Source organism: Oryctolagus cuniculus, chromosome 1, assembly GCF_051225735.1.
Source record: "Oryctolagus cuniculus isolate XC-2025 breed Fujian yellow rabbit chromosome 1, ASM5122573v1, whole genome shotgun sequence".
Classification (NCBI taxonomy): domain Eukaryota; kingdom Metazoa; phylum Chordata; class Mammalia; order Lagomorpha; family Leporidae; genus Oryctolagus; species Oryctolagus cuniculus.
Genome location: NC_142867.1, coordinates 78,177,726 through 78,205,143, shown reverse-complemented (window position 1 = coordinate 78,205,143; position 27,418 = coordinate 78,177,726). Strand labels below are relative to the sequence as shown.

The 27,418-nt window shown below is 42.5% G+C and overlaps 1 long non-coding RNA gene and 1 pseudogene across 1 annotated transcript; one reads left to right on the top strand and one right to left on the bottom strand.

The window, feature by feature from the left end:
- The first annotated feature begins 118 nt into the window (after window positions 1–118).
- LOC149128471 (uncharacterized) lies at window positions 119–10,900 on the top strand. Its single transcript, XR_016233474.1, has 2 exons — window positions 119–233; window positions 10,760–10,900. It is a non-coding gene; the product is annotated as an uncharacterized LOC149128471 (long non-coding RNA).
- Window positions 10,901–15,575: 4,675 nt separating this feature from the next.
- Window positions 15,576–27,418, bottom strand: part of LOC138846050 (uncharacterized) — a 31,649-nt pseudogene continuing 19,806 nt past the window's right edge.

Here is a 27,418-nt window from a genome sequence, read left to right as displayed (position 1 = left end):
CTTTCGCCTTTTACTTTTTAAAAGTTTGTTTATTTTTATTTATTTGAAGGGCAGAGTAACAGAGAGAGAGAGAGAGATGTCTTCCATTTGCTGGTTCACTCCCCCAAAGACCCACAATGGCTGGGACTAGGCCAGGCTTAAGCCAGAAGCCAAGAACTCCATCTGGGTCTCCCAGCGGAGTGCCTGCTGCCTCCAAGGATGCACATCTTCAAGAAGCTGGATCAGAAGCAAAGGTGAAACTTGATTGAGGCACTACAGTATAGGATGCAGACATCCCAAGCAGTGACTTAAGTTGCTGTGGCACAGCACCCATCCCTCACTTTTTACTTTATATATTACTTAATATTTTTCCAACTAGTATACATTATATTTCATTCTAACCCTTCTTTTTGGTTTAATTTTTTTCTTGTTAGAGTTTATTTTTAGGCCATGAGTGCTAGTCATTCCAAATCCTCAATATCTGAAAATTCTATTATTTTATCCTAACTCTACCTCAAACAAATGATAATTGGTTATGTGTAGAATTATAAATTCAAAATAAAAGTTTCCTTTGCATTTTAAGCATATCTGTCATTTTCTTTTGTTGATTAAACATCCAGTGTTATTGATTCTTCTTCCTTCATGGCTTGTCTATCTTTCTACTCTGATAATCTAGTATTTTCTTTTTATCTCTTATGTTTTACCATGTATTTCTAGTCATATTTCTTTATTTCATTTTCATACCTGTGTTGGTTTTTCATTACTGCAGTGAAACATATAAGGGAGCTAACTTTATAAAAAGAAAGGGTATATTTAGGTCACAGGTTTGGAGGTTGAAGTCCAAGACTGGACAGCCCCACTGGGCAGTGGATGGTGGCGATGGGACACATGCAGAAAAAGAATCACATGGTAAGCCAAGAAATAGAGTGGCTGGGCCCAGCACAAGGTTCTGTTACCAATCTGCTCATGTGATTGCTTTCTAAAGGTACACCCCCAAAGATCTAAGGGTCTCCTGATATGCCCATCTTCTAAACACCATAATTGGATCACATTTCTACCCTCTTAGAACCATTAGCTTATGATTTTGAGGTGTTGTTTTTTTGTTGTTGTTTTGTTTTGTTTTTTTGTTTGTTTTTTTTGACAGGCAGAGTGGACAGTGAGAGAGAGAGAGACAGAGAGAAAGGTCTTCCTTTGCCATTGGTAAACTCTCCAATGGCGCACCGCGCTGATCCAAAGGCAGGAGCCAGGTACTTATCCTGGTCTCCCATGGGGTGCAGGGCCCAAGCACTTGGGCCATCCTCCACTGCACTCCCTGGCCACAGCAGAGAACTGGCCTGGAAGAGGGGCAACCGGGACAGAATCCGGCGCCCCGGCCGGGACTAGAACCCGGTGTGCCAGCGCCGCAAGGCGGAGGATTAGCCTAGTGAGCCGCAGCGCCGGCCTGATTTTGAGGTTTAAACATCTCTAAGAGTTTAGGGCAAAACTATATCCAAACTATAGCAGTATTATTATGCTAGCATTTAATAAAATCTTTTTTAATTTGAGAGAAAGAGAAAAAAAAAGAGAGAGAGAGAAATCTTCCATCCACCAGTTCATTCCACAAATTCCTACATCCAGGGATGGGATAGGCCAAAGCTAGGAGAGAGGAACTCCATCTGGCTCTCCAAGTGGGTGACTGATACCTAAATACCTGAGCTATTATCTCTACCTCCCAGGGTACCCATTATCAGGAAACTGGAATCAGAAGCACAGCCAAGACCCAAACCCAGGCACTCTGATATGTAATACAAGCATTCCAAGTGGCATTTTAACTGCTACACCAAGCATTTACCTCATAGTGAACTCTTTTAATCTGAAGTATCACTTCTCTTTCAGTTCTAAAATATTAAAATATTGCATTTCCTTTGTTCTTGGAAAATCTAGAAATTCTGTTAGATTAGAAGGGCTTTTTTATATTAATTTGGTTGAAAAGCAGAGAGGTAGAGAGAGAGAAAGAAACAACTTCTATCTGCTGGTTCATTCCCCAAATGGCCACATTGGCCAGAGTTGGGCCAGGCTGAAACCAGGAGCTAAGAGCTTCATCCAGGTATCTCATGGGGGTGGAGGGTCCCGAGGACTTGGGCCATCTCTCGCTGCTTTCCCAGGTGCATTAGCAGGGAGCTAGGTCAGAAGTGGCTCAGCCAGTACTCAAACCGGTGCCTATATGGGATGCCGGCAGTGCAGCCAGTATTTTAACCCACTATGCCACAGTGCTAGGGCTTAGATAAGAGCTTTTTAACCTGGGAGTCTGTGTCTAGAATTAATGGAGTCTGTGAATGTGAACAATTACATTTTTATTTTTACCAAACCCTAACTAAATGTAGTATTTTCTACCATTTGTATATAGGCAACAAAACAGAGTATTATTGTCAGTGTCTGTGACATTGCCACCAATAAAAATCATAGATAGTTTTATATTATAATTATGGAAGGTATCTCAAAAAGGATAGTAAACAAACTAAGACCTTGATATTTAATTGATGTTATTTATCACAAAGTTTTAATATTTTGATAACTCCATTTCAACATAATTGATTTCTTTTGTAATCTAATGTAGTTTGCTTTATATATTTAAAGTTATTGTTATAAGCGAGTACTCAAACAGTATATTTCACTTTGTGTTTCTATGTGGGTGCAAACTGTTGAAATCTTTACTTAATGTATACTAAACTGATCTTCTGTATATATAGAAAATTGAAAATGAATCTTGATATGAATGGAAGGGGAGAGAGAGTGGGAAAGGGGAGAGTTGCGGGTGGGAGGGAAGTCATGGGGGGGTGAGGGATGCCAATGTAGTCCATAAGCTGTACTTTGGAAATCTATATTCATTAAATAAAAGTAAAAAAAATAAAGTTATTGTTATAAGAAGAGAAAATTCACTACATTGCCAAAAAGATCCAGGGCAAGAAAACATTTTTTTTTTTTTTTTTTTTTTGGACAGGTAGAGTTAGACAATGAGAGAGAGAGAGAGACAGAGAGAAAGGTCTTCCTTCCATTGATTCACTCCCCAAATGGCCACTACAGCTGGTGCTGCGCCAATCCGAAGCCAGGAGCCAGGTGCTTCCTCCTGGACTCCCATGCGGGTGCAGGGCCCAAGCACCTGGGCCATCCTCCACTGCACTCCCGGGCCACAGCAGAGAGCTGGACTGGAAGAGGAGCAACCAGGACTAGAACCCAGTGCCCATATGGGACGCCGGCGCTGCAGACGGAGGATTAACCAAGTGAGCCACGGCGCCGGCCCAAGAAAACATTTTCCTAAATGCCTACATTAGATCGATGGTAAAAAAAATGTGTAACCTCCATACCTCTTAGCTTTCTTTTCAGTTTCTCTCTTTAGCAGATTAGAAAAAATCAGTCAAGACCAAGAGTAGCAGCTTTGAGGCAGAGAGAGCCATAGCTCAGTGCTCTGGCTCTTGATGCAAAGGGCATTCCTTTCCTGGTTTTGAATATTTATTAATCTACTTTTTGTCTGTGCTACAGTTTTGGTGAGGAGATTATCAGTATGCAGACAGTGTACCATCATAAATCTGGAATGCATATATTAATTTTGCATTTAAAAATATAGACATTACTAAATTGTCTTCTGCTTTTTTTTTCCTTACAATAATATACCCTTCCAAGTCTTTTTTAAAAATAAGAAAACTAAGAATGATATAGTCATGTGGCTAGTTAATAACAGGCCTGGAATTAAAATGCAAATCTTCTGGCCTCTTCTCCAGTGCCTCTCTCATTTCCAGGAGCCAATGGTGCTGAAACAAGCCACAGTCTAGAAAAATCATTGTGTTGTTTATTTTTAATGTACATTTTTTAAATATTTATTTATTCAAAAGGTAGAATGATACACAGAGAGAAAAGAGATAGCAATTAAGAGAGAGATTGAGAGAAAGCAAAGAGAGAGAGAGACAGAGAGAGAGAGAGAAAGAAAGAGAGAGAGAGGTGGGAGAGATTTCATCCATCCACTGAAGCACTTCCCAAATGCCTAGTAGCAGCTAGGGCTCGCTCAGGCCAAAGACAGGAGTCAGAAACTCCATCTGAGTCTCCTCCTGGGTGCCAGGGACCCAATTATTTGGGCCATCATCTACTACTTTCCCAGGTGCATTAGCAGGAAGCTGGATTGGAAGCAAAGCAGCCGTGCTCGCTTCGGCAGCACATATACTAAAATTGGAAGCAAGGCAGGCAGGATTTGAACTCACACTCCAACATGGGATTCCAGCATCACAAGCAACAGCATTGCCTGCTATGCCCCAACACCTTATAGGACTCTCAGTCTGAAATACTGTTCAGCCAATTGATCAACAGATACCTTAGAGTAAAATTAGTGATATAATCAAAGCATTGGGCTGGGTACCAGGAACATTACATTGAGCAAGACCCAGTCCATGTGCAGTTGGAACCCACAGTGTCTACTAAGAAGGCCAACATCAAGCAAATATTTAATTACCTTCCCTTTGGATGACTTTCCATTCACTTTTTAAGACCTGACTTAACTGCAACTTCTCTGTGAAGCTTTTTGGAGATAATTAGTTGCTCTTTTTGTGATTCCACAATCCATGGTCCACATCCCTGTTACAAACTTAGAGTAAGTTTTTATTTTAATATTTTAGTTAACAGTGTTCCTGCCATCCCACTCTGCTCCAACCCCAGCTAGGTTGTATGGAAATGGTAGGTCTGCTGGTTCATGTTACTGTCAACTTCAATACTTAGCACAATACCTAGTACATAGCAGCAATAAGTACTTGAATGAATGGAATTGCAAGCAAGAAAAGAAAAAAAAAAACCTTCTCTATACCTCCCTATCTGGATACTGTATATCCACTGTGATTTTAAATTTAAAATGGCACTCCCCATTGGTGATTTTAAGTTTATGATCGGCAAAAATCTATTGTTTGGCTAGTGGCCAATATAAATGGAAATAGACATGTGAGTGCTTACCAGCTGTTGTTAATTACAAGATCTTGAAGTCTATTCAGAAATGTGTTGAGAAAATCCACTTTTTGTTTCAATATATCTAAGTTGACAGTCTCCACAACCAAAGCCGACTAAAATCCACACTTCCAAATTCACTTCATTCTATATAACCTCTGAGTACAGAAATTGAATCCCTAAAGAATCTCGATTTCACAATTTGGCTAACTCTAATTCTTTAGACTTTATAAAATGCTTTTTGAATTATCATTGACAAGCAAGGTATCTACAGTTCAAGAAAAAAATCAAAATTAGTTCCATATTTGTGTGGCAGGAAAAAGCTTTGTCCCCTGGGAGGAGGCAGCAATTTCCTTTCTGCACTCATCTTAGGGCTGGAGTCCTCTTTGGGGAGATATCTTCAAGATAAGCAGAGACCTGGAGGCAGACAGTCCCACGGTACTTAAATCTAGAGCCCTGACTAAATATGGAGCTGAGACTTTTGAAGACTCGGGTAAGAATGGTAGCTTGAATGTTGTAATTCTTTCCTTCATTTTTCTTTATTTCTTTGAAAGAATTCTTTCTTTCAATGTTATAACTCTTTCATTCATCTTGAAACAGATTTGTCTTCGATTTGGATAAATGGATCAGGTTAGATATGTTTATAAGGAACCTAACCCTTTTTTAGAATGAGAGGTTGACATCTCTGTCTCCAGAGAAATAAACTTCTTTTGCATAATAATATTAAATGTTGGAAGCCCGCATTGTGGTCAGCAGGTTAAGCTACTGCTTGTGATGCTGTCTGGCTAGTGATGCTGTCTGGCTACTTTGCTAATGTACCAGAGAAGGCAGAGAATGATGGCCCAAGGGCTTGAGTCCCTGCCACTCGTGTGGGAGACCAGGGTGGAGTTCCTGGCTCCTGGCTTCAGCCTGGCCCAGCCCCAGTTGTTGCAGCCGTTAGGGGAGTGAACCAGTGGATGATATATCTCTCCCTCTCCTTCTGCCTCTTCCTTTCCTTCTCCCTCTGACATTCTGCCTTTCAAAAAAGTAAATAAATTTTCAAAATATAATATTAAAAATTATCTTTATCATGGGTGGAGCCACATTTCTGCAGTTTTCTATGCCTTTCAAAAGATGTTTCCTTTAAAGTGTGGGTGTAGACTACTCCAGCCTGCATGGTTCTGTTTATTTTAGTAGTGATGCTTGTGCTTCCTGTTTAAGCAGCTTCTCACAGGAGATTAGGAGTGAAGACTTTAGCACTGCAGGGAAACTACAGTTCTGGTTTTGAGTTCGTGCTGAAAAAAAATGCTGTAAAAAGAAATGGAACTGGATTAAGCTTAGTGCAGAAAGATTGGCCCGTTATTATATCACATAGAAACACTAAAACCCAGACTTTAGAGAATATACCCTATTGGATATTTTGCTTTTAATGTGATGACCTCACTGAAGCCACAGGGACAGGCTTGACCCCATGAATGGGAGAGGACTAGACTTTCCCCCAGAGAGAGTGGACAGGAAATGAGGGTGGGGAAGTAGGCCTAAGACTAGAGAGATTGGAGGGAGAAATGTAGCCTCTCCTAAAGCTTCTAGAGACTGGGGCCTGGACTTTGAGAGGAGTAAACTCGCTGGAGGTCACCCCCAAAGGATGAAGATAAGCAGACCCTGCCAGATAGCAGGACACTTGGAGACTAGGCAGAGAGATACCCTGCAAGATCTCAAGATAGCCTCTGTTTTGACTTGTGGACTCAGTATTCAGAATTAGCAATCATTTTTTAAGTTTCTTGATTTTATAACTCCTTTCTCAAATCCCTAAATATTTCATAAATTTTGCTAAATATTTTTAAAATTATTTTTTATTTAAAAGTTGTGTGTGAAGAGAGAGAGAACACCCCCATCTGCTAGTTCACTCTCCAAATGCCTGCAACATCAGACTGGACCAGACCAAAGCCAGGAGCCAGGAATTCAGTTCTCCCATGTGTGTGACAGGAATCCAGTTATTTGAGCATCACCCCTGCCTTCCAGAGTCTGTATTATCATGAAGCTGGAGCCAGGAGCCAGAGCCAGAAATCAAACCCAGGTATCCCACTGAAGGAAGCAGGCATCTTAACCACTAGGCTAAATGCCCACTCCTTGGTAAATATTATACTCCTGTCTTCATTATGCTGTGGGAAATTAAAAGAAAAATCTGTATCCACCTTTGCCACAATCTAGGAAAGGGAAGAAGGCTTCCCTCTCTTCCTGAGGCAAGCATAGCTCTAGTGGCATCAATCCTGAGGTTGCAAGAGATGATGGGTGACAGTAGTAGCGCTATGGTGAGCAAACTGGGACTACAGGGATGGCTAAGGCAGTATGAACTTGTGGGACAAGTGAGTAATTGGGAGATGCAATGACCTACTTGGCGAGAGGAGCCTCATAAAATATGGGACTTCCTGTCATCAGATAAGATGAAAGTTTAAGCTTAATTTGTTTAAGTTTAATTTGGACTTTACAAGATAAACCTGACTTCATCATTAATCACCATCTGGTGAGGTTCAGGTAAAAGGAGAGTATATATTTGGAATGCACTAAAAAATATAGTTTTCACATGTTTTAAGATTTATTTTATTTATTTGAAAGGCAGAGTACATAATGTAGGGGATGGGGGAGGGGATAGATGGAAAGAGAAATTTTCTATCTGTTGGTTTACTTCCCAAATGGTTGCAACGGCCCATGCTTGGCCAGACCGAAGCCAGGAGACAGGAGCTTCTTCCAGGTCTCCCACAAGGGTGTAGGGGCCCAAAGACTTGGACCATCCTCCACTGCTTTTCCCAGGCCATTAGCAGGAAGCCAGCTCGAAAGTGTAGCAGCTGGGACTTACCAGCACACATAGCATGCCAGTATTGCAGGCAGCAGCTTTACCCACTACTCTATGACGCTGGCCCAGTTTTCATCTTGCTAGCCAGTTTCACATAAGGTTTGCGGAAAATAAATAAGGTCTTAAATAGGCCCCCCATCAGATTTGTGGAAATCATATTGATCACCTTATAGTCACACTATCCTTACCTATTTGCTAGTAATCCTGTACTGAATTCCATCAATTTTCCAGAACAGTAACATATAAATCAAAACAGATCCACTGAAGTGTGGCTAGTGTTAACTGCTCCTCAACACTCAAGCTAGAATTATGATCATGTATTCAGTTCTCCTAATTAAATGAAAATGACTTGACTCTCCTCATGGTAGATTAGTAGGGAATCTGGCATCACTTTCTTAGGTTCCCTGTCCCTTTTTGTAGATCTTCTGAGAACCCTGGAAGGTATACACTGTCCAAATAGGAGGTCCGTTTGATTCCCCTTGGAGCTGAGATAAGCCCGGTATCTGAGCATCCACTGCTCTTCCCTGATTCTGCTTTTGAAAGCTGGCCTTTCAAAGTCAGCCTGGCCCTGCAGAAGCTCCACACTCAGATGTTGCTGCTGCACCAGCCAGCATGGTACTTGACGGAAGGTGACTTCATAAGAGACTTCATTCTCTCAATGCCATGATCAACATTTAATGCCTTTTGCTGGATCTTCCAGCCTGTAGCATTTAATGCTCAGTTCCTGCCATCACTTGTAACCATAGTCCTTCAAGTCCCACCATCAGTCCTTTGGTGCTGTACCTGAAGTGGCTCATGTGTCAGCCCTTCATCCAGTAACACCAGGGCAAGACCACATTTCCACCAGAAAAATAGAAAAGTGCTATTTTCAACACTTTCTCAAAGGCCATTTGGTACCTTCAGCTAAAGTGACAACCTAGGTGGTCTCCAGGGCCACCCCTCTCCTGGCAGCACTTTTCTGTTGACCTTTTAGTCAACAAAGGTCCTTCTTTAGAAGGATTTAAAAAGCTTGCCACAGTTCCCAAATTCCAAATCTTAGGAAACTTACTGATCAACTCCTGAGAGGCTATAGCTTTAGTGCCTCAGTAATTCATCCCCCAAGGCCTCCCAAAATGGAGACAAACTTGTAAGTTCAGTCCCTTTGCTATACATTCTTCTACAAACAATGAAACCAATCAGTCTGCCTCTTTGTGATCTCATTTATCTAAAGGGGGAGACAAATAAGGAAATTAAAATAAAATGTAACATAAGATATATATCTTTATTTATATATATATATATACATATATATACCATGTATATAAAGGCTGAGGCATTTTCTCTGAGTTCTGAAATTTGAATTAAATCTTGAAGAAATAGTGTGAGTTTTCCTGATAAATAAATAAAGGATTAAGCACATTTCAGATATGCATCCATTTTTATTTATTTTATTTTTTTTTTTTTTTTGACAGGCAGAGTGGACAGAGAGAGAGAGACAGAGAGAAAGGTCTTCCTTTTGCCGTTGGTTCACCCTCCAGTGGCCGCCGTGGGCGGCGCGCTGCAGCTGGGGTATCACGCTGATCCGAAGGCAGGAGCCAAGTGCTTCTCCTGGTCTCCCATGGGGTGCAGGGCCCAAACACTTGGGCCATCCTCCACTGCACTCCCAGGCCATAGCAGAGAGCTGGCCTGGAAGAGGGGCAACCGGGACAGAATCCGGCGCCCCAACCGGGACTAGAACCCGGTGTGCCGGCGCCTCTAGGTGGAGGATTAGCCTATTGAGCCACGGCGCTGGCCTAACATCCATTCTTAATTAGTTTCACAAATATCTCCTGGGTGTCTGTCATGTAAGTGACAATATTCTAGCTACTGTGGGTAGGGAAACAGGTGAGAAAAATGATGGTCTTGCTCTCTTGGGGTCAGAGGGAAGGCAAAGAGCCATGGGAGAGATACTGTGAGATACTGTGTCCCTCAGGTGGCTCACATGGGCCCTTCGGAGGGCTGTCTTAGCCAGCTAACTATGCCCAAAGCAACAAGCATTGTCCTGGACTTCTTCTACCAAAATATGGTGAGCAGCTATTTATTTAGCATTTCCCATGCTCCAGGATCTCTTCTATTTCTATTATCTCATCTAATTTCTACAACAACCCTATAACAATGATATATTTATTATTCTCATTTTAGTAATGAGGAAAATACAGGCACTCATAATCAAGGTGATTGTCCAGGATCACAGATATACAAAGTGAGTGAGCCAAAGTATGAATCTAATCATTTTTACTCCAATACCTGGACCCTCAGCTACTCTGCCTGGTCTCACCAGCAAGCATTCCTCTACTGCCTACTTCAATTATACCCATTTTCTTTCTTTCATGCCTCAGCATCTCTGATTCCAATGCCATCCCCATCTTTACTTCCATGTCGTCTTTCCCTGTCCTACACCCACTTCAGGGAGGCAGTCAGCCAGGAAGGCAAAGAGGAACTCTTCACAGAAACGAGGAGCTGTTTTACCTCCATTGGGAATTTCCCACCAAAATGCTATACTTAGTAAAGCGGTATGAAAGTCTCACATGGGGCCAGCGCTGTGGCATTGCAGGTGAAGCTGCAGCCTGCAGTGCCGGCATCCCATATGGATGCTGGTTTGAGTCCTGGCTGCTCCTCTTCTGATCCAGCTCTCTGCTATGGCCTGAGAAAGCCATGGAAGATGGCCCAAGTCCTTGGGCCCCTGAACCCACATGGGAGACACGGAGGAAGCTCCTGGCTCCTGGCTTCGGATCAGCACAGCTCCGGCCATTGCGGCCATCTGGGGAGTGAACCAGCGGATGGAAGACCTCTCTCTCTCTCTGCTTCTCCTTCTCTCTCTGTGTGTAACTCTGCCTTTCAAATAAATGAATAGATCTTTTAAAAAGAAAGAAAGAAAGTTGCACACACACCAACGAGAATGGAGGGTAATTCCAGACATCTCTGAGCATGTACTTACTAATATCTACCATCTATCATTTCCATTAGACTATGGGTTCCTTTGAACCTGCCTTTCAGATGTCTTCTTCCCATCCCACATAAAGACAAAGTCCAAGTCCTGCCACAATCACAGAAGGCAGGCATTGCATACTTATTTGGTAAAATATAAATAAATTTGAGAGTGATTTTACTTAGATGGTCTATGTCTTTACTGGTTATTATGACTAGAAGTTGAGCAGCATTCCTAATGCAAGATGATAATTTAGAAGGAGTTTTGAAGACAAACACCAATGGAAAAAGGTATGAAGTGTTGGCAACTAGAGAAAGAATTGTTGATGACAATATCATCAATAGTTATCATTTTAGTGAATTAGATATTGTTATAGGTGTTTAAATATGTTATTAACATTTATCCCTAGTCCTTACAACAGATGATATCATGGATTAATAAAAACTGAGACTTCAAGAGTTTTAGTAATATAAGAAAAATAACAGTTGTCTATTTCTGCATAAATAGTGAAATTTGCTGATCACACTTTAAAGTGGTCAGTTGCAAATCTCAGTTTGTGTTCGATAGACCTGCCAAGCACAAGAGGGAAAATTCAGCATTATTTAGTTTCCAGAGTGATCTGAATCTTCAGAGCCACGCAGAGAATACAAGCCTGGACCAACAGGACTGGCAGTCAAGTCAGGCAGTATGTACAACACTCACAGCAGACTCAAGTGTAATTAGCTTCACCAGCCTCCTCTGCGAAACCTTGCTGGGCTCGGACCCAGTGCCTGAGATAGAAACCTCCCATCAGGAACCAGGAAAATGCAGAAGACATTGTCAGAACTCTCTGCCTATCCTCTGACTGCTGTGGGTATCTAGCATTCCTCGGTGCACAAATATAATCTACTATTTTGATTCTAATCTGCCACATCCTGCTTGCAATCCTTGCACAAAGGATCTAGTCACCTTTATGGTGAATTTCAGTATTTCCCAAACTTCCCAAACCCTAAGAGCTACTTATTACAAATGAAAATGTGCATGTTTACCTCTGAATATTCTGATCCAGTGGATTTCAAGTTGAGGGTAAACATCCTCATATGATGATGAAGTTCATATAAAACAGGAAAAACCAAGATAATTAATAAGAATGCAATCACATTGTTTAAAACTCGGTAGTGTCCAAGCATGATTATTGGAATCAGCTGGGAAGCCTTTTAATCCAGTGGATGCCCAGAAAACTGTCTAGGAATTTTCTTTTTTGCTTTTATTTTGAAATCTCGAAGTTATAGAAAAGGTGCAAGAGGAGTATAAGTAATTTTTTTCTGAACCATTTAAATGTTAGTTGTTGGTATGATGCCCTATTACTCTCAAATACTTCAGTACTTCCTACAAACAGGGCATTCCATTATTAATACCACAAGACTCGGGGAATTAGACATCACCACTTCATTGTTCTGTACTCCTCAGACCCCATTAAAGTTCTGTGAATTGTTCCTTCAATGTCCTCTAAGGTCAAAGGTGAGCAGAGAAGCATGTGTTGTATTTATGTCATGTCTCTTTAGTCTCCTTCACTCTGAAAATAGTTCCCCAGTCTTTCCTTGCTTTTCATGAGCTTGACATTTGAAAACTACAGGCCATATTTTAGAATGACCCTCAAATTAGTTGCCTAAAGTTTCTTCACAGTTAGAGTCTTGTATGTATCTCTGAAAACAAACATAGAATTTATGCCATGCTATTTTCATTGCATCTGATCAGAAACCTCACAATTTTGATTTGTCTCATTACTGGTTATAATTTGGTTAGTTGATTAAGATGGTGTCTGGCAGGCTTCTCTCTGCAATTAATATATTTTTAATGGAGAATAACATTAAGATTTTGTAAATATCCTGTTCATCAAATTTTCAACTTATTTACTTTGCATATACACATGGATTCGTACTCCATGCTATAATTACTGATTTATAAAATTTATTAATTTATTTGAGAGAGACAGAGAGGATCAGAGGGAAAGAAAGAGAGCACCCATCTACCAATTCCCTCTCCAAATGCCCACAACAGCCAAGAACTGAAGCCTGAAGCTAGGAATTCAATCCACATCTCCCACCTGGGTGGCAAGAATCAATTTCTTGCGTCATCACCAGTACCTCCCAGCATTAGCAGGAAGCTGGAGTTAGGAGCCACAGCCAGGGGTCATCAAACCTATGTATTTAAATGAGTGATATGGGTATCTTAACTGCTAGCTAAATGCCACCCCTCATTACTCATGTGGATGCTTAAATTGTCCCAGCTCTGGCCACTGGATGCTACCTCAAGCTGGCTCCCATGTTCTGTAGACATGTCCTCATTGTTCTTTCTTTTTAAACACCTATTTTGAATTTTGAAATTTTTTCATTTTTAAGAAACAGTGATTTAAAAAAAATTACTCATTTTAAAAGCAGAGTGACAGAAAGAGTGGAGAGAGAGAGGCAGAGAGGGGAGGGAAGAAAGAAGGAGAGATCTTTCATCCTCTGGTTCACTTCTTAAATGCCTACAGCAGCCGGGGCTGGACCAGGCTGTAGCCAGGAGCCTGGAACTCAGTCTGGGTCTCCCATATATATGGCCAGGACACAGGTACTTGGACGGTCTTCTGCCATCTCCCATGCACATTCACAGGAAACTGATTCAGAAGCAGAAGTGGGACTGCATCTCAGGCCCTCTGCTACGAGTTATGGGCATTCCTATGAGCAGCTTAACTCACTGAGCCACAATCCTCCACCACATTATTTTTTTGACACAGGATGTCCAGCTTCAATTTGTAATCTCACTGCCCCAGCATTAGAATGCACCAGTTCTTCAAAGAAATATGGTTTCTCATACCAGGGGATTCGAATTCAATCCCATCAAGGTGGCATGTACCAATGCCATCTCACTAGTCCCAGTGATCAATTTCTGTTCACAATTGATCATAATGATAGGACTAAGAACCAAAGGGATAATATAAACAAGACTAGTGTCTGCAAATACTAGCTGATAGAATCAAAAAGGGAGAGAATGATCCAACATGGGAAGTGAGATACACAGCAGCCCATAGAATGGCAGATGTCCTAAACAGCACTCTGGCCTCAGAATCAGCCCTTAAGGCATGCGGATCCAGCTGGAAAGCCCATGAGAGTATTTCAGCCATGGAAAGCCAAGACACTCTGGCAAAAAAAAAAAAAAAAAACCTAAATGAAAGATCTCCGCGAGTGAGATCCCAGTGGAAAGAACAAGTCATCAAAGAAGGAGGTACCTTTCTCTGAAGGGAGGAGAGAATTTCCACTTTGACCATGGCCTTGTCTAAAAATTATCAGAGTCGGTGAACTCAGGGGGCTTCCATAGCCTTGGCAGCTCATGACAAGAGCCTAGGGTGATTACTGATGCCATCAACAAGAGTGTCAATTTGTTAAGTCAACAACAGGAGTCACTGTGCACTTACTCCTCATGTAGGATCTTTGTCCTTAGTGTGCTGTACATTGAGATTTAATGCTATAACTAGTACTCAAACAGTATTTTTCACTTTATGTTTCTGTGTGGGAGCAAACTGTTGAAATCTTGACTTAATGTATGCTAAACTGATCTTCTGTATACAAAGAGAAACGAAAATGAATCTTGATGTGAATGGAAGGGGAGAGGGAGTGGGAAAGGGGAGGGTTGCGGGTGGGAGGGACGTTTTGGGGGTAAGCCATTGTAATCCATAAGCTGTACTTTGGAAATCTATATTCATTAAATAAAAGTTAAAAAAAAAGAAATATGGTTTCTTTGAGTGACAAGTAATATCAAGATACAAGGTATGCCCCCCTTGCTACTGGGGTATTACTGTTTCTAGCCCTTCAAATGGACAGAACTACATATACATTTGTATATACATATATAAAAATATTTATATCCATATTTATGTCTACATCTATTTCTATATTGAAAGCACCAAGAGTCTCCCATTCCAATTCAACATCATTTCACCCTACTTTTCTTCTATCCCATATTTGTGACTCTCTGACAATAAGAGACCTCCTATCAATCAATTTACTGATTTACTAATCTCTCACCTGGTCCCCAACACCCAGGCAGATACTGTTCTCACTCCTCCAGGGCCCTAACACTCCATTCATGCAGGAAATTGTTATCCAGAGAGACCTCTTATTTTGCTTGGGCTCACCTCATCCCCATGAGAATATACTTCTTACCCCATTTAGGACCTGACGTTCGGGTCTAGACCACAATGCATCACCCCCCATATGTACGCCCCTCACCGTACTCAGGCTCCCATGCAGCATCACCTTCCCACCCAGGTACACTCCTCATCAGACTCAAAGAGGTATGTTGCAAGTGCTACCGGAATAGAGTAAAAGTTATTAATTTTATACCAGGAATTGGGTAAAGATAGTGGTTGACCCAGGTATTAGAAAAATTAATAGGAGTTTATCAGGAGAAAAGAAAGAAAGGAATTTGAATCAGAAGGAACTACTTGTTTAAGGTATATATACTTGTTTAAGGTATACACAAGTATGAACACTAGAATCTTTATTAAACTAAACATAAGAGTTTGGCTTTGTGGCTGAGTTAAGCCACTGCCTGTGACACTGGCATCCCATATGAGTGCCAGTTCAAGTCCCAGCTACACCACTTTTGACTCAGCTTCCTGCTAGTGTGCCTGGGAAGGCAGCAGCAGATGTCCCAAGTGTTTGGGCCCCCTACCTTCCATGTGGGAGACCCAGGTGGAGTTCCAATCTCTTGGCTTTGAAAGCCTGGCTCAGCCCTGGCCATTGCTGCTGTTTCGGGAGTGAACAAGTCAATAAAGATATTTCTCTCCCTCCCCCTTTCAAGTAAATAAAATAAATTTTTTTTGAAGTTCAATACTCTTTCTCAACAGTGCAATTCTGAATTGTTCCTGACATTGTAAATTGTCAGTACACATGATTCTATATAAAACAGTAAGTTAAGGTCAAAGACTTTTTCACATTTATATAGGTAAATGGTTTATCCCACATGAATTTTTAGATGCTGAATTTGAGCTCCAATGAAAAGCTTTGCCACCGTCATTGGATTTGTAAGTCTTCTCCCCAGTGTGGATTCTCTGATATATAATTAGGTGTGAGCTCCACCTGAATATTTTCTTGCATTCATCACACTGATGCAGTTTCTTTACAGAGTTAACTTTCTTAGGGCTCACAAATGCGGAACTTTCCAGGGTGTTCCCATATTCATGGTACCATGGGGCTCTTGTGTGTATTCTCTGGTGTTTAATAAGAGAGGAGCTCCAGCTGAAGCTCACTCACTGCACTCAAAGGGGTTCACTCCCACATGAATGATCTGCTTTTTGGAAAAGGGTAGAATTCTAACGGTTTTTTCCACATTCATTCCATTTATAGGGTCTCTCTCCAGTGTGAACCCTTTGGTGTATTGTAAGTTGTGTGCTTAAACTGAAGGCTTTTCCAGGCATTGCAGATACTGTGATGGTAAATAAGACTAGAGCTCAGGCTGAAGGCTTTTCCAGTCATTACAAACACAAGGTTTCTCTCCAGTGTGGGTTTGCTGATGCTGAGTAAGATGTGAGCCCTGGTGGAAAACCAAGACATTGTGGCAAAAAAAAAAAAAAAAAAATCTAAATGAAAGATCTCTGTGAGTGAGATCCCAGAGGAAAGAACGGGCCACTAAAGAAGGCAGTACTTTTCTCTGAAGGGAGGAGAGAGCTTCCACTTTGAATTTGGCCTTGTCTAAATAAAATTGGAGTTGGTGAACTCAAGAGGCTTCCATAGCCATGGCAGCTCATGGCAAGAGCCCGGGTGATTACTGACATCATAAATAAGAGTGTCAATTGTTAAATCAACAACAGGAGTCACTGTACACTTACTCCTAATGTAGGATCTCTGCCCTTAATGTGTTGTGAATTAATGGTGAAACTACTACTCAAACAGTACTCTATACTTTGTGTGTTTGTGTGGGTGCAAACTGTTGAAATCTTTACTTAGTATATGCTAGGTATATAAAGAGAATCAAAAATGAATCTTGATGTGAATGGAAGGGGAGAGGGAGTGGGAAAGGGGAGGGTTGCAGGTGGGAGGGACGTTATGGGGGGGGAAGCCATTGTAATCCATAAGCTGTACTTTGGAAATTTATATTCATTAAATAAAAGTTTTAAAAAAAAGTTGTACTTTGGAAATTTATATTTATTAAATAAAAGTTGAAAAGAAAAAAAAAAAAGATGTGAGCCCTGAATAAGATGTGAGCCTTTTCTACACCCATTGCACTTAAATGGCTTTTGCCCAGTACAAGTTCTCAGACGGCAAATAAACCGTGAGCTACAACCAAATGCTTTTATACACTTGTTGCATTTAAAGGTTTCTCTCTAGTGTGGATCAGCTGATGCTAAGGTGAAAGATGCATCTAATAGCTTCCCCACACTCATTACACTTAAACAGCTTCTCTGCGGAGTGAATTCTCTGGTGTGCAACTGGGCTTGGACTATTGGAGGTTCTTGGGATTTGAGATTTTCCTCCCAAGCATCCTCTGATGCTGAGCTAGAGCTGAGCTTGGGCTAAAGGCCTTCCCACACTCCTTGGTTTGAGTCCACTGGTGTCTGACCAACTGTGCTGACTAAAGGATTTTCCACACTCAAGACAACCATAGGGTCTCTCTCCTATGTGGATCTTCTGATGGTGAATGAGGCTTGAGCTCTGACCAAAGGTTTTTTCCTATTTCTCAAACCTGTAGGGTTTCTCTCCTGTATGAATTCTTTGATTCTGAATAAGTTTTGAGCTCAGCCAGAATGCTTTTCCACACTCAAAACATTTAAACGGCTTCTCTCCCGTGTGGATTTTCTGATGCTGATGAAGCTGCAAGCACAGCCTGAAGACCTTCCCCACTCCTCACATTCATATAGCTTCTCTCTGCAGTAGTTACTTGGATGTTCCCCCTGCAGGCAAGCAGAGAACTTCTGGCACTGCTGACGTCATTAGGTTTCTTCTGCATCTTAACTTGCCAGGGCACAGCACCGTCTGAGTGGATCTGAATCCTCTGCTGCATGCATCACAGGTCTGGGATGTCCCTTCTGCTCGATCGCTCGCTCGCTCGCTCGCTCTCTCTCTCTGACTGTCAGGCTGATAATCCAGACCACTGCCCACCCCCAGCTCCTTACACCCCTGGGCAGCATATGTGATGAGTGTCTCAGGACTCTCAGACCCCTTGCTCAAACAGTGTTTCTGGCTGAGGAAGCTCCTCACTCTCAGCACAAGGCTGCACAGAGGCCCCTCTGACCAGACATCAGAATTGCAGAGCAGGAGGCAATCCCTGGGGGAGGGTTCTGACCATCGTTAAGTGGCACTCTCATCTTAGCGTGATTGTGTCCCCGTAGGCCTGCCCACAGCCAGTCCAGTTCGTAGAATCTGTCTGGGGCTCCTTGGAGTCTCTGTCCTCTCTGCTCCCTTGCAGACAAGGACCCATGGCTCCTTGTCCCTGCTCCAGCTGAGAGATCAGCTCAGATTGGAAGACCAGAAATCCTGCCTGAGGCTGCATCAGAAACAGGCCTCAAACCAAAATAAATCTTAAGAAAAAAAAAAAGCTGAAAATACTAAACCTGAGAACCTCCCACAAGCATTATCTGTTTGGTTGGGGTGTAAATTAGCTGTTCAGGTCAGTGTGAAGTTAAGTGTTGGTCTATAAAGAATATCCAGAAAATCTTTTGAGGACAATAGCAAGTAAACAAGGGCTTGATACTTCTAAGCCAATTAGTTTGTTAGAAAAGGATTCATGATAATATTATTAAAATTTTAATATTAGTATATTTTAGTTCAATTACTATTATCTACAATGTAGACAGCCAAAATCCCTGTTAATTCTATCACCCCAAAATAGCAGCAGTTATAACTTCTTCTATATTCCTCATCATTTTTCTAAGCATATGTAATCAATTATGTGTAAGTTTATTTACATTTTCCCCCAAAATTGAACTTAGGATGCATCGTTAAACTTGCTATTTTTAACATGACGTTTTACCTTGATTCTATGTGTGTGCATGAACTTGCATATACTGGGCCTTCTGTCTTATAGATTAGATTATGATCAGTGTTGAGTTTCAGTCTTTCAAATTTCAAAGTCTGACCAGGTGGTTGTTCCCCTGCCACGTATGTGGGAGAGCCAGATGGAGTTCCAGGCTCTTGGTTTCAGCCTGGCCCAGCCCAGGCCATTGTGGCCATTTGGGGGTGAACCAGCAGATGTAAGACACCTTTCTCTCCATCTTTCCCTCTCTCTCTGTTGCTCATCTTTCAAATAAATAAATAAGTAAATATTTTTTGAAAAGAAATCCAAAGCCTTGGGGCCAATGCTGTGGCTCAAGGGTTAAGTACATGTGGGTACCAGTTCAAATCTGGACTGCTCTATTTCCAGTCCAGTCCCCTGCTAATATGTCTGGGAAAAATAGCAGAGTATGGCCCAAGTGCTTGGGCCCCTGCACCCATATGGAGACACTGACGAAGCTCCTGGCTCCTGGCTTCAACCTGACCTTGCCCCAGCCATTGTGGCCATTTGGAGAGTGAACCCATGAATGGAAAATCTCTCTCTCTCTCTCTCTCTCTCTCTCTCTGTCCCCCTACCCTCCTGCAACTCTGCCTTTCAAATAAATAAAATAAATCTTAAAAAAAAAAGTCAAAGCCTGAAAGAACACACAGAAGGACTACATGCAACTTTTTCATCATTCTAGTCTTTTTTTTTCTCAAGGCTTTCTAGTCTCACTAGTATTGTAGCTGCTATAAATCTATCATAGGCACTGGAAATTAACTGCATTGAAGAAAACGGTGTAGCAGTAAGATCCTCCTGATACATCTGACTCCACAGCCCTCTCTCCTTGTGGCTTTATCATTACAAAACCAGAGTACAAAAGAGTACCTGAGAATACAAAAGAAATATGTGGGCTCCTTGGGCCCCTGAGTGCCTGGAACTTTAGGGTTTAGGTATAGCTCTGTAAAGAGCTCCAGACCTCTTTGTCTCTTGCAGTTGGAGAGATGGAGTTTGAAGAATGTAAGATCTTGGAAAAAGTGCAACTGAGCAAGGTCTAATCATCAGTGATTGCAAGAGAAATGAACAATAAGAGCCAACTGGGATTTAACTCAAAGGCATTTTGAAATTTTGCATCAGTGAGTTAGAATTGCAGCCCTTTGTCCCAAATTTCTCAACAACTGCTCTATAGGAATTTTTTTAGCCCCAAAGTCCTTAACTAATGTTATTTAAGGCAATTTTATGTATCTAATTGAACAGATCACTTGCTAACTTTTGGACAAGAAATGATCTCAAAATACCCTTGTGTCTACTGATATTTCAAGGTAAAAGAAAGCTCTGGAATGCGTCCCATTTTCCAAATGTAATATTTTCCAAAATAAATGTTGGAGTAAATGCATGGTTGATACCATGTGAACATTTTAATTCGCACAATAATATTCTTGATTTTATGGAAGCTTGGCCTCTTTCCAGGAGGTTTGGAAGTCCAAAAGTTGGCTGTTTCTTCTCTGTGGGAGAAAGATGGAGCATGTGAATCAGAATTGGTAAATTGGAGAGGAGGTCACAGACTGAATGGAGTTAAGTAAGGAAAAGTGCTGTGCAATCTGCAGTGGGAGAAAAGCCAGTTCCACAGAGGGAAAGACTGGTTACCATTAGAGCCTTCAAAATTAGGGCCTCGGAGGAAAAATGAATGGGGAAATTAACAAGTCCTTGTTTCTGTCTGTCTTCCAGAGGATGGGGCTGGTGTAATGAGATCCAGGTGTAACCCTGGGATTTTAGAGATCCCCATCCTGGTCTGTTCATAAGCCCCTCAAACCATCCGTGCTTGTAGTTCATGTGCCACCTCTTCTAAGGAGCCTGCTCTAATGGCCTCATTGCAGTCATCAAATGGCACTGCACTGTCAAGAGTGTATGTTTCTGTGACCTGTGAGCTTCTTGAGACCAGGGTGTAAAGGGCACACAATAATTATGTGTTAAATATTGATTAAATAGTTTCTCTTTGTAAGAGTAATCTCTCCCTCCTTGGAGCTCCCTTGGTACTTTGCACTTACCTCACTCATGTAAACTTTATCACATTCTACTTTGTACTATAAATTCTGTACCTTTTAGCTATACTCATTAGAATTCTGCAAGAGCGATGAGATAATGTATATCTAATACTAATACCATGTCTGCTAAATAAATGTAGCTAATATTTGTTAATAGGGTGCCTGGAGAAGCAGAAAATATATTTTATTTTACAAAAATGAAAGCTTCAGAAACCCTTATTAAAGCAGATCTTTATTTCACAAGAATTACTTGGGTGAATTATGCAAGTACAAGAGACTGCTTGGAAGAAGGAAATAATACCATGGCTTAGTCTTGAAATATCTGTTCTTTCCCATTCTCCTTATCTAGAAAGCTGGAGTTGAGAGTTAGGTACATGAGTCAGTGCTGAGTTGCTCAGGCTTAAAGGGCACAATTCATGTTGTAGTCTGTTGGGATGGACATATTCCAAGAGCATAATGTGGATGGTCTGCTTGGAGCTGTGCAAGGAGGCAGCCATGCGAAGAGAAAAAGAAAGGAGAGTTTAGCCTTTTCTCTTAAAGGTTCTAGATTTTTGGACCCCAGTGGATTGGATGGTACCCACTGAAATCTATTAGCATGAAAGAAGGACAATAGCCCTAGAGAGACACTTGCCAGAGGAGAGATCTGCCTGCCAGCACTACACCCAGCAATGCTTTCTATCTGAAGCTGGATGCCTTTGGGAAATAATTGTGGAACACACTGAGTGTGTACTGTGTGTGCTGAGGATCTCAACTTTCTTTTTCTTCAAATGGATTTTTAATATTAGTATGCTATAAAAACTAAGAGACTAACATTAAATCTTAATGTAGTGAAGATGTTGCTGTAAGAAACCAAATAATTAGGTCAAGATACATTTCATTTTCCAGATATCAAACTTATATACTTAGAGTCCAACTCTTAACACATTGTTTGTTTTTTTTTTTAATATTGATTGATTGATCTGAAAGGCAGAGGAAGAGAAAGAGAGAGAGAGAGGTCTTCCATCTATTGGTACACTTCCCAAATGGCTGTAATGGCCGGAACTGCGCCAATCAGAAGCCAGGGGTCTGAAGCTTCTTTCAGGTCTCTCATGTGGGTTCAGGGGACCCAGGACTTGGGCCAACTTCCACTGCTTTCCCAGGCCATAGCAGAGAGCTGGATCGGAAGCAGAGCAGTCGGGACTCAAACCGGTGCCCATATGGGATGATGGCACTTCAGGCAGCGGCTTTACCCCCTATGGCACAGTGCCAGCTCCAACAAGTTGCTTCTTTCAAAATGAGGATCTTGGCCGGCGCCACAGCTCAATAGGCTAGTCTTCCGCCTTGCGGCACCAGAACACCGGGTTCTAGTCCTGGTCAGGACACCGGATTCTGTCCCAGTTGCCCCTCTTCCAGGCCAGCTCTCTGCTGTGGCCCAGGAGTGCAGTGGAGGATGGCCCAAGTCCTGGGGCCCTGCACCCGCATGGGACACCAGGAGAAGCACCTGGCTCCTGGCTTCGGATCAGCGCGGTGTGCCGGCCGCAGCAGCCACTGGGGGGTGAACCAACAGACAAGGAAGACCTTTCTCTCTGTCTCTCTCTCTCTCTCACTGTCCACTCTGCCTGTCAAAAAAAATAATAATAAATAAACAAAATGAGGATTTCAACCTTGAAGGCACAACTTAAGGCACCCGGCAACTGAGACAGGTTCTGGACCAGCATCAGGATCACTTTAGCAGGAGACAAGCCCAGTTGACACAGCAAAGAACTGGTATGACTATAACTAAACAATGAAACAGTTGGGTTGATTAACTCACTGGTTTCCCCTGAACCCAGCTTTTAGAATTGGGACATAACCCTTTGAGGAAATTTTTTGAGTTATTAAACAATCCAGGTAAGAAAGATATTAGACTTTCCACTAGTGAAGTCATATGAAGTAGCTAATCCAACAAATCTGATTAAATTTGGAATCCAGTGTGGTGACTTGAGTTATATTTGTTTCATCTTCTTTATTATTACCAATAACAGCAGCTTTGTACCGTCAGAGCATGTGGCACGTGGCCAGCTTGTGATGAGTGCTCCATGAGATCAAGAGACTTAAGGAAGTCTACTTTGTAGAAGCGTTGAGAATTTGGGGCCAGCATTGAGGCATAGCAGGTTAAGCCTCCACCTGTGGGACACCAGTATCATTTTTTGTAACAGTTGCCAATGTCGTGTAGAGTTTCCCCAATGTTCTCTAATAATTTGATTGCATCAGGTTGTAGATTTAGGTCTTTGATCCATATTGACTGGATTTTTGTGTAAGTTGTAAGGTAGGGGTCTACTTTTATACTTCTGCACACAGAGATCCATTGTTCCCAGCACCATTTGTTGAAGAGACTGTCCTTGCTCCAGGAATTGATTTTAGTTCCTTTGTTGAAGATAAGTTGCTTAGAGATGTATGGATTGATTTCTGGATTTTTTAGTCTGTTCCATTGGTCTATACTGTGGGGAGCAACTGGGAGCAACTCGGACTAGACTGTTACTGGAATTAAGACTTACTCTATGCATCTGCTCTCCCACAATATGGCGCTGAGAGAGGAGCAAACAGCTTCTACACAGCTGCCTTCAGTTCAACCAATAAACTGTAGGACCTTCTCCTGATTGGAGGAGAGCAGTGTACTCGGCGTGTGGGTAGCAGAGTTGGGATTGGTGGAAGAGGACTATATAGGAGGAGAGAGACAACATGCACCAGGAACATCTATCTGAAGGAACATCTGAGCAGCGCCCGAGAGAGCCGGCCGGCGGTGTGCCGCTCCCCCGTGGAAGTGGGGAAAGTGGCAGGGGGAACCGCCCTTCCACGGAGGTGGAAGGGACGGTAGCCAACCTGGGAAGAACCAGCAGCAAACCCGGGAAGGGCCGAGCAGACAGAAGAACAGCTCAGGGTCCTGTGTCATTCCTCCACGAAGAGGGGGAGCGACATAATGGTGCCGTGACTCAGATATGAAGCCTAGGCAGGGTTCAGTGTCGTTCCTCCACGAAGAGGGGGAGCGACATAATGGTGCCGTGACTCGGATATGAAGCCTAGGCAGGGTTTAGTGTCCATGAAGAGGGGGAGCGACATAATGGTGCCGTGACTCGGATAGGAAACCTAGGAGGGAAGAAACGGGAAGAAGTGGGAAAATACCGGAGAGAGAGACTAGCAAAGAGCCTAGGGAAAAGCCAGACGGAAAAGGTGCCGGAAGAAGCTATTGAAAGCCTAGGCATAGACTCGGATACGGACTGTGGGAAAGAAGTTAGGATTGAAAGTGAAAGCAAGAAGAAACTTAGACTCGGATACGGACTGTGGGGAGAAGCCAGGAGAAATGAGGGAGGAATATTGTTGGAAGAAAACTTAGGGAAACATACCGGGTAGAGAAAAATGTTAGGGAGGATGAAGCCGCGGGGGCAGGCTGAGGCGGAGACGTAAGCTAGCTTGGGATTCTTCAAGTCAGCCCGGGGAGCAAAAGGCGAAAAGCTAAAACTAGAGGCGGACGCGTAAGCCAGGTTGGAATCTGTCAGATTAGCCCAGGGAGCAAAAGACGGGAAGCCAAACCATAAGGCGGAAACGTAGGCTAGGTTGGATTTCGCCAGGTTAGCCCGGGGAACTTAGACTGAATACCGGTGGCGGAAACGTGAGCTACGCTGTGTGATTTGCGGAAGCTGCCGCGCGCAGAGAGAGCGCGTGGGGCACAAGTGGGGAGAGCGCACGGGGCGCGAGTAGGAAACGCGGGGCTAGCGCGGAGGCCGTGGTGCGGGCGCGAAGGGCGCAGAGACCGCGGAGCGCGCGCGCGAAGCCGGGAAGCCGCGAAGCCGCGCAGATAAGAGAAGCGGGCTGAAGCGGCGCAGAGCCGGGAAGCCGCCGTGGGGCGAGGCGCCGAGAAGCAGCCTCGGGGCGGGCGCCGGGATGCCGCGGGGATAAGAGAAACAGAAGTTTAGAAGTAAAATGAGAGAAATAAGAATGCTGGTAGATAGAAGTAAAATAGGAGAAATAGGAATGCCCGGAGATAGAGAAATAGAGAAAAATAAGGCCTCCCCACAACACGCATGGCAATGAGAGAGCTTGGATTTGGTCTGCCTGATTAGGGAGGTGGTGAGCACCTGCGGGCAGCTAGCAGCTTATGCGCCGCAGGTCACCGAAGACAGGCACGAATTAACATCAATAAGTCTCCCCACAATACGGCAAGGAGAAGGCTTGGATTCGGTTTGCCTGATTGGTAGGGCTTGTAAGCACCTGCAGGCAGTTCTAGCAGAGCAGAGCATGTGCTGCAGGGCACCGAACACAGGCACGCATCAGCGCCTAAAAACCTCCTCACAACATGGTGAAGAGAGGACCCGGATTCGGTTTGCCTGATTGATAGGGCTTGTAAGCACCTGTGGGCAACTCTAGTAAGCAGAGCAGAGTGTGTGCCGCGGGGCACCGAAGACAGGCGCGTATCAACGCCAAAAATAAAAAGAAAGGGGGATCTGTGGGGAGCAACTGGGAGCAACTCGGACTAGACTGTTACTGGAATTAAGACTTATTCTATGCATCTGCTCTCCCACAATATGGCGCTGAGAGAGGAGCAAACAGCTTCTACACAGCTGCCTTCAGTTCAACCAATAAACTGTAGGACCTTCTCCTGATTGGAGGAGAGCAGTGTACTCGGCGTGTGGGTAGCAGAGTTGGGATTGGTGGAAGAGGACTATAAAGGAGGAGAGAGACAACATGCACCAGGAACATCTATCTGAAGGAACATCTGAGCAGCGCCCGAGAGAGCCGGCCGGCGGTGTGCCGCTCCCCCGTGGAAGTGGGGAAAGTGGCAGGGGGAACCGCCCTTCCACGGAGGTGGAAGGGACGGTAGCCAACCTGGGAAGAACCAGCAGCAAACCCGGGAAGGGCCGAGCAGACAGAAGAACAGCGCAGGGTCCTGTGTCGTTCCTCCACGAAGAGGGGGAGCGACATTATACTTCTGTTTTTGTGCCTATAGCATGCTGTTTGGATTACACCTACCCTGTAGTATGTCTTGAAATCTGGTATTGTGATGCCTACAGCTTTGTTTTTGTTGTATAAGATTGCTTTAGCTATTCAGGGTCTCTTGTGTTTCCATGTGAATTTTAGCATCATTTTTCTATATCTGAGAAGAATATCCTTGCTATTTTGATTGGTATCGCATTGAATATGTAAATTGCTTTTAGTAGTATGGACATTTTGATGGTATTGATTATTCTAATCCATGACATGGAAGATTTTTCCACTTTTTAGTGTTCTTGTATTTCTTTCTTTAATGTTTTGTAATTTTCATTGTAAAGATCTTTGACATCTTTGGTTGAATTTATTCCAATTTTTTTTGTAGCTATTGTCAATGGGATTGTTTTTAAACGTTCTATCTCAGCTGTGGTGTTGTCTGTATAGGCAAAGGCTGTTGATTTTTGTTTGTTGAATTTATATCCTGCTGCTTTTATGAGTTCCAGTAGTCTCTTAGTGGAGTCATTTGGATCCCCTATATGTAGAATCATGTCATCTGAAAATAGAGATAGTTTTGAATTCCTCCTTTCCAGTTTCTATCCTTTGATTTCTTTTTCTTGCCTAATAACTCTGGCTAAAACTTCCAAGTCTATATTGAATAGCAATGAAGAGAGTGGGCCATCCTTGTCTGGTTCCAGATCTTAGGGAAAATGCTTCCAGCTTTTCCCCCATTCAGTAGGATTCCATACATGGGTTGGTCATGAATCACCTTGATTGTGCTGAGGAATTTTCCTTCTATTCCCAATTTGCTTAAGGTTTTCATCATGAAAGGATGTTGTATTTTATAAAATGCTTCATCTGTATCTATTAAGAGAATCATATGGTTTTTGTTCTTCAGGTTTTTTAATGTGATGTATCACATTGATTGATTTGCAAATGTTGAACCATCCCTGCTTACCAGGGAAACATTCCCACTTGATCCAGGTGAATGATCTTTCTGATGTGTTGTTAGATTCAATTAGCTAACATTTTGTTGAGGATTTTTGCATCTATGTTCATCAGGGATATTGGTTTATAGTTCTCTTTCTCTGTTATCTTTTTCTGGCTTAGGAATTAAGGTATTGCAGGCTTCCTAGAAGGTGTCTGGAAGGAGTCCTTCCCTTTCAGTTGTTTTGAATATCTGGAGAACAATTGGAATTAGTTCTTTAAATGTCTGGTAGAATTCAGTAGTAAAGCCATCCAGTCCTGGGCTTTTCTTTGATCAGAGAACATTTATTCTGATTCAGTCTCCACCTTGGTTATTGATCTGTTTAGGTTTTCTGTCTTCATGACTCAAGTTTGATAGATTGTATGTGTTCAGGAATCTGTACATTTCTTATTGGTTTCCCTATGTGTTGGCATACAGCTGTTTTTAGTAATTCCTGATGGTTCTTTTTATATCTGTGGTATCTGTTGTTACATTTCCTTTTTCATCTCTGATTCTATTGATATGGATCTTTTCCATCTTTTTTTTTTTTTTTTGGATAGTTGGGCCAATGGTATATAAATTTTGCTTATTTTTTTTTTAACTTTTATTTAATGAATATAAATTTCCAAAGTACAGAATATTGATTACAATGGCTTACCCCCCATAACGTCCCTCCAACCCGCAACCCTCCCCTTATCCACTCCCTCTCCCCTTCCATTCACATCAAGATTCATTTTCGATTCTCTTTATAT